The following is a 6617-nucleotide window of genomic DNA, read 5'->3' as shown; positions in this document are numbered from 1 at the left end:
TCCTGCTGCCTCCCAGCTCCCAGGACCTCCCTACTGAGCTTTTTTCTCAGGATCAGGGAGAGAGAGTTCTGGGTTCTTTCCTGGCGTGTTCTTCCCACAAACTCACCTCACACCACCATGACCTGCAGGCAGGGAGAGGTGCTAAGCATTGGCCATAAACAACCGCTCCTCCAGGCTCCCCCATCTCCTCTCCAATGTGAACCCCTCACAGGACCTCGGTCCAGTCACTTTAGGGGGAATCTTGAGCCCCCCCATCCCCCCGTGGCTGTGCCAGCTTCACAGGGAGGCGGGCTGGCACAGTGGAAAGTGCAGCAGCCTGGGAGTTGAGAGCCCAGGTCTCCTCTTGGCTCCCTGTGACTGATTTTTGTTTTTGTTGTTAATCCTCACCCAAGGATATTTTATTTTTTCCACTGATTTTTAGAAAGAGTGAAAGGCAGGGAGGAAGAGGGGGAAGGGGGGGAGAGAGAGAGAAAGAGAGAGAGAGAGAGAGAAAGGAAGAGGGAAAGAACCACTGAGCCAAACCAGCTAGGGCTCCCTTGATTTTTTAGAGAGAGTGGGAGGGAGTGAGGGGGAGAGAAGAGAGAGAGAGAGATAGAGAGAGGGAGAGAGACATTGATTGGTTGCCTCCCACAAGCACCTATACTGGGGCCGGAGATCAAACCTGTAGCCCAAGTACATGCCCTTGACCAGGAATTGAACTGTTGACCCTTCAGTAAGCAGGCCACTGCTCTAACCATTGAGCACACCGGCCAGGCCTGCCTGATTTCTTGAAGAGCCATTTGTCTCTTCTCTGTGAACTCAGATTTCTTCTCTGTGCATTCAGTCCGTGCCTTCCAAATTTTTTCCAGCCTCATAACCCTTTGTTGTAGCGCAGTCTCACATGGAGACGAGACGAATGCAATAAATAAAAGCAGAGCTGCCCTGACGGAAATGAACAGGGGTGTGGCTTGCTCTTTCTTGCTTAATTTCTTTCCCCCATTTCTCCTCCACCTGCCCCTGGGAGAGTCCCGTGGAACCTCCCATCGCCCTACGGGGCAGAGTTTGAAACTAGAATGAGACCTCTTCGTCTGAGTTTCTAATCCCAGCCTGTGGACATCGCTGACCGCCCAACACTGAGGGGAGCTGAGGGCAGCACAGGGTCATCACGGGCGAGAAGAACCTGCCACCTGCCCAGGAACCTTTCACCTACCTGTGTAGACAGACCACGGACCAACATCCCGGCCTCACTGTTTAAGGGCAGGGACTGTCCTTTAGTCGCCCCTCATGCTTATCACTTAGCACGGTGGCTGATCAAAGCTGTCATGTCTCTCTCACCTCTGATGACTGTCAGGAAGTCTGAGTTACTTCCTCTGCTTCTTCTAATGAGGTATTGAGTTCTACCTGCTTAATATCTAACTTAGTGTTTGTGTCTCCATCTCATCGCCATGCGGCAAGATGCCTGAGGGCACGGATAGCATCTTACTCATCTCTGCATCCCCTCAGGCAGAGTTCAGAGTGAGCCCTGGGTGGGAAGTTGGGAGAATCCGCCCAGAGGTGTGAAGAAAGCAGCCTAAATGCCACAGCAGGAAGGTTAAGTGGGCAGAGGACAGTACTTTTTAAAGTTGGGTCAGGCTAGAACACAGCACCAGACTCAGGTGGGCAAAAGGAAGCCTCAGGAAGGTGTGGCTCAGGGGTTGAATGTTGAGCTATGGACCATGGTGGGTCACAGTTCAATTCCCGGTCAAGGCACAGGCCTGGGTTGCAGGCTCGATCCCCAGTGCGGGGCATGCAAGAGGCAGCCAATCAGTGATTCTCTCTCATCATTGATGTTTCTATCTTTCTCACCTCTCTGAATCAATAAAAATACTATTTTTTTTTTTTTTTAAAAAAAAGAAGGCAGAACAGTGCAGGAGTCCTAAGTGCCAGAAAGACCTTGGTTCTGGTGACCAGCTGGGCAACTTCTCTGCCTCAATTCATCCTTTCTCAATTTGAGCGGAAAATATTACTCACTTCACAAGATTCTTTTGAGGATGAACAATCTAATGCATTTAGAGTAGTCAGCATGATGCCCGCACATAGCAAGCACTCAGATGTTAGCTATTCTTATTTCATAATTTTTCTGTGCAATGCCTAAAACAGTGTCCCAAATCCGTGTCAATGTCTCAGAAATATTTGGGAGGTCGTTCCCTTTGGGGGCTGTGAACATAGCTATAGTTAGTTGCTCAGGCTGCTACAACAAAATACACGATTGAGGAGCTTACAATCAACAGAAATTATTGCTCATAGCTCTGGAGACTGGAAAGTCCCAGATCAAGGTGACAACAGGGTAGCCTTCTGGTGAGAGCACTCCTACAGCATATTCCTAGCCCAACGTTGTCCTCAGCAGGTGAGGAGGGGGCTTGGGGCACTCTCTAGAGCAGCCGTGGGCAAACTACGGCCCACGGGCCGGATCCGGCCCGTTCGGCTGTTCCATCCGGCCCGCGGAGCCGAAAGAGCAGAGGGTTCTCTTGCTGTTTACTTTGAATTTATATTAGTTCACACAAACACTCCATCCATGCTTTTGTTCCGGCCCTCCGGTCCAGTTTAAGAACCCATTGTGGCCCTCGCTCGAGTCAAAAAGTTTGCCCACCCCTGTTCTAGAGTCTTCTTCATAAGAGCACTAATCCCATTCATCCATTCATGAGAATTCCACCCTCATGACCAAAGTACCTCACAAAGACCCACCTCTCCCCCCCCCCCTCTCGCTCTCTCACACACACACACACACACACACTTCCATTTCCAGGCTTCCCTCAGGGAGAATGCTGCAAACAACATGTTGTAGTGAGCACTCTTGCCTGTGTTCCTCCTGGTGATCCCTGAGCTGCCGTGGGGGAGGCGTCTCATCACTGTTTCCCTGGAGAAGCCCGGGGTGGGTGCTTGGGCTGTGGAAAGCCTGTAAGAAAATGTTGTGCATGGATCGATAAAGTAACTGTTATTACTCTGGACAATGGACTACAAGCAAAGGTGTCCTAGTTCATACATTCATGCCCTTGCATTCACACTTCCCTGGTTTTGTTAAGCTGAATCCATCCTTTACAGAGTGAAAGTGAAACCACTCTGTCCCACTTCAGGTTTCTAAATAAGTTCACTTTTTCTGTTAATAAAATCTGTGTGACTGGCAGGTTACACTCATGCTGAGCGACTCTTTTCTCCCTGTGCTAAGATCACTACTGCTCCTGTGATCCTAGATTGTTGGGAGAATTAAATAAGCTCTGACAGGGAAAGTGCTTAGACTAGTGTCCTGCTCTATTTTAACAGAATACCAAGCCCTCAATCAATGTTATTGGCCATTCGCATTCCCACCATCAGTTTCATTCCTGGTATTTCTGCTTGCCCACTGTAGTCTGAATTTGGTGAGCCAACCTGAGGGAAAGGAAGCCACCACATGTGCAGCAGTTGTTAAAAGCTGTTCAGGAATATTCCAGCTCCTGTATCTTCCTGGCACCAGGTAGGACTGCACCTACTCAACCACTGTAGTTGGGTGAGGCCAGGTGACTAGTTCTGGCCACTGGGTTGTGAGTAGAGCAATGCATGTCACCTCCAGGCAGGAGCATTTAACTGCTGATGGAGGACCCACCAGAGCTCTGTTGTCACTCTGCGAAGGAGACCACCTATGTTTCAGATAGTGGTGGCTCCTTCTATCTCTGTCCCCAAATGAGAACAAGATGAATGAGAGTCCCTGCCCACCAGCCATGGATATAGAACATGAGCAAGAAGTACTAGTCAATCTTGACTCTTTCAAACCACTGGGATTTGGTTTGCTTGTTACTATGACTAACCCTAGCCTAACCTGACTGATACACACAAGTAACTTGATTGTTGAAAAACAAACTATTGTGTTGTGAGGGCATTGCCAAAGAAGGAAACTATGGCTTATTGATAACACACAAAGGTGCTGGGGGCCAGCCCTAGCAAGTCCAGGGGTCCCCAAAGGTGTGGACGGAGTCAGCGAAGGAGGAATGACTCGGAGACAGCATTCAGTTGATCAGTAGCTCAGCCAGGATCTCTAGCCAGGATCTCCAGCCAAGTTCTGGTCTGGATCTCCAGTGAAGTTCTGGTTAGGATCTCCAGCCAGGTTCTGTGTCCATGTTCTCTTGCTAGGTTCTCCAGCCAGGTTCTGTAGCCGTGTTCCCTCGCTAGGTTCTCCAGCCAGGTTCTGTCCAGGTTCTCCAGCCATCCAAAAGTTAGGGTGTTTCTTATCTCCATTCCAGGGAGTAAAGATTATGTAGCTTACGGGTGATTGTTTGTAGTTAAAGTGATTAACTACCCGCCTGGCACTTGGTTAAGGGGTTTTATTCCCTCCCTAACTTCAGGGGAAAATCCCTACCTGGGGAAACAACCTTTCTCGGAGAGGTGACCTTGGTTAAAACACATAGTGCCAAGAAGGTGAGCAAACATATTAAGAACAGTATGCCATATATGCCAGGTCCCTTAAAACAGCAAGGATGGACCGGCTGCCGGCACAAAGGCTCTTTACCGGTGGTTGTTTCTGCCATAGCATTTCCAAGAGAAAATGTGGGAGAAGGGAAAAATAAGGCTCCTCCTTCAAGTATGCTCATCTCTGGGCTCCCAATGTTGTGGTCCCTGCTAACATTCACTTAGCAATAAGATGGCCAGCCTCAAACATGTGCCTTATCCTCACTTTGACACTCAGGGTCACCAACCCAGGCCACTCCTTCAATGTGACTGTTCTACCTACTGGTTTCAGTCAGTACCATCTCAATCATCAGAAATTTTCAAACAATATTGAACATCAAAAGAAAGGAAAAGGGAGTTTCCAGCCCTTTTAAAACTTGGTTCCTTATGCAAATATGCTCAACCCTGCCCAGCAATCTTGAAGCTCTCTACACCTGGGGAATGGGTAGCTTTGTCACGCCACCTAAAGGTGTCTCCCAATTCCCACGAATCAGCGTCACCCCATCTCCTGCTAAGGTGTGTGGGTAGTTGCCCGAAATCAGGCCAATGACTATGGGGAAGATGTTTGCTTGCTGCCTCTGGGAAAGAAGCATTTTCCTTAAGTGAGGCCTGCCCAAAGCATTCGATGAAGCAGGCACCACCATGGAAGGCGTGGCAGAGGGATGTCCTACATCCTGGGGACATTGCTTAACTGCTGAAGCAAACTACCCCTGAAGTCTGTCCTATCCTGGTTCAGTTAAATGCACTTTCTGTTCAAGCCACTTAGAGTAGGAGTTTCTGTTACTTGCAACCAAATATATTATAACTCACGTACATCTAATAACCAGAATGACGATAATAGCTGTATTATAAATTCACAGAGCAATTGGGAGTAAAGCTTAATGAGGCATGTACAATTGCTTTGTAGGTTTTATCATGCAAGTGTCTGTTGTTGAGAGGTCTTCCCTTTAAGAGACAGACTTGGAGAGGATCTTAAAGATGTAGAGGATTTAGCCCTAGCTGGTTTGGCTCAGTGGATAGAGCGTTGGCCTGTGGACCAAGAGTCCCAAGTTCGACTCCGGTCAAGATACAAGAGGCAACCAATCAATGTGTTTTCTCACGTTGATATTTCTGTCTTTCCCTCTCTCTTCCACTCTAAAAATCAATGGAAAAATATCCTCAAGTGAGAATTAAAAAAAAAAAAAAAGATGTAGAGGATTTATTATCTTAAGAGTTGGAATTTTTTCTTAACAGAGTTTATCAGGAAGGTTGAATTTTTAATATATGAATCGAACAGAATAGGAAATGTGGTCAATAATATACAAACTTTTAGAAGGAAATGATTTGCATAAAACCTGGTGCTCAGTGCAGAGTTAAGTGCTAAATAACTCTATGTTTTAAAATTTTCTTTTTAAAAATAAGTTAGTCATGCAGGCACAAAATTTAAGAATTACAAAAGTGTGTAATGTAGAGCCAGTCTTTTTCCTTCCTCCGACCTCTCAGTCATCCAAATAGCTTCTTTCAGGTTCTGGTCATGATTCCAGAGTATTCTATATATTTACAAATAAGTGTGTTTCTCTATATACACACTCATTTACAAATATACATATATTTATATTTTGTGTACATATACAATGACAAATATGTCATATAAACGTTAGCAACCCCCACACACTATCCTGCTCCATTTTATTTACTTTTTTTTAGATCACAATGGATCTTGAAGGTCTCTTCATATCGGCGCCTACAGAGCTGTCCGTCCATCTCTTAACAACTACAGAATTCCAAATGCAGCCCAGCCGGAATTTATGTTCCCATGTATTTGACCGGGTTTATGGTTGGGCATTTAGTTTCCCATCTTTGCTGATGTCAGTGATGCACAATGATTGTCCTTCTGGGGCGACATTTCACAGAAGTGGGAGCCCATCTGTAGAATAAATTCCGAAGTGGTGGGAACTGCTGATTCAAAGGGCATATGCAGAGTAACTTGCATGTTTGAATTCATGGATGTTAAATTCGGTACATTCGTGGGAAGCCCCGTGGGGCGCCAAAGCAGCTCTCCAAAGCTGTGGTTACTGGGGTGAGGATTGCGGGACCCACAGAGCGAAGTCCGGGTCCAGCTGGGAGGGGCGCTGCACGCTCTGCCCCGGGCCCACCCCTCCACCCCTGCACCCATGCACCCCTGCACCTGGCGGGGACCT

This window comes from Myotis davidii, unplaced genomic scaffold (genome assembly GCF_000327345.1).
Source record: "Myotis davidii unplaced genomic scaffold, ASM32734v1 scaffold771, whole genome shotgun sequence".
In the NCBI taxonomy this organism is placed as follows: domain Eukaryota; kingdom Metazoa; phylum Chordata; class Mammalia; order Chiroptera; family Vespertilionidae; genus Myotis; species Myotis davidii.
Note: the sequence above shows the minus strand (reverse complement) of the source record.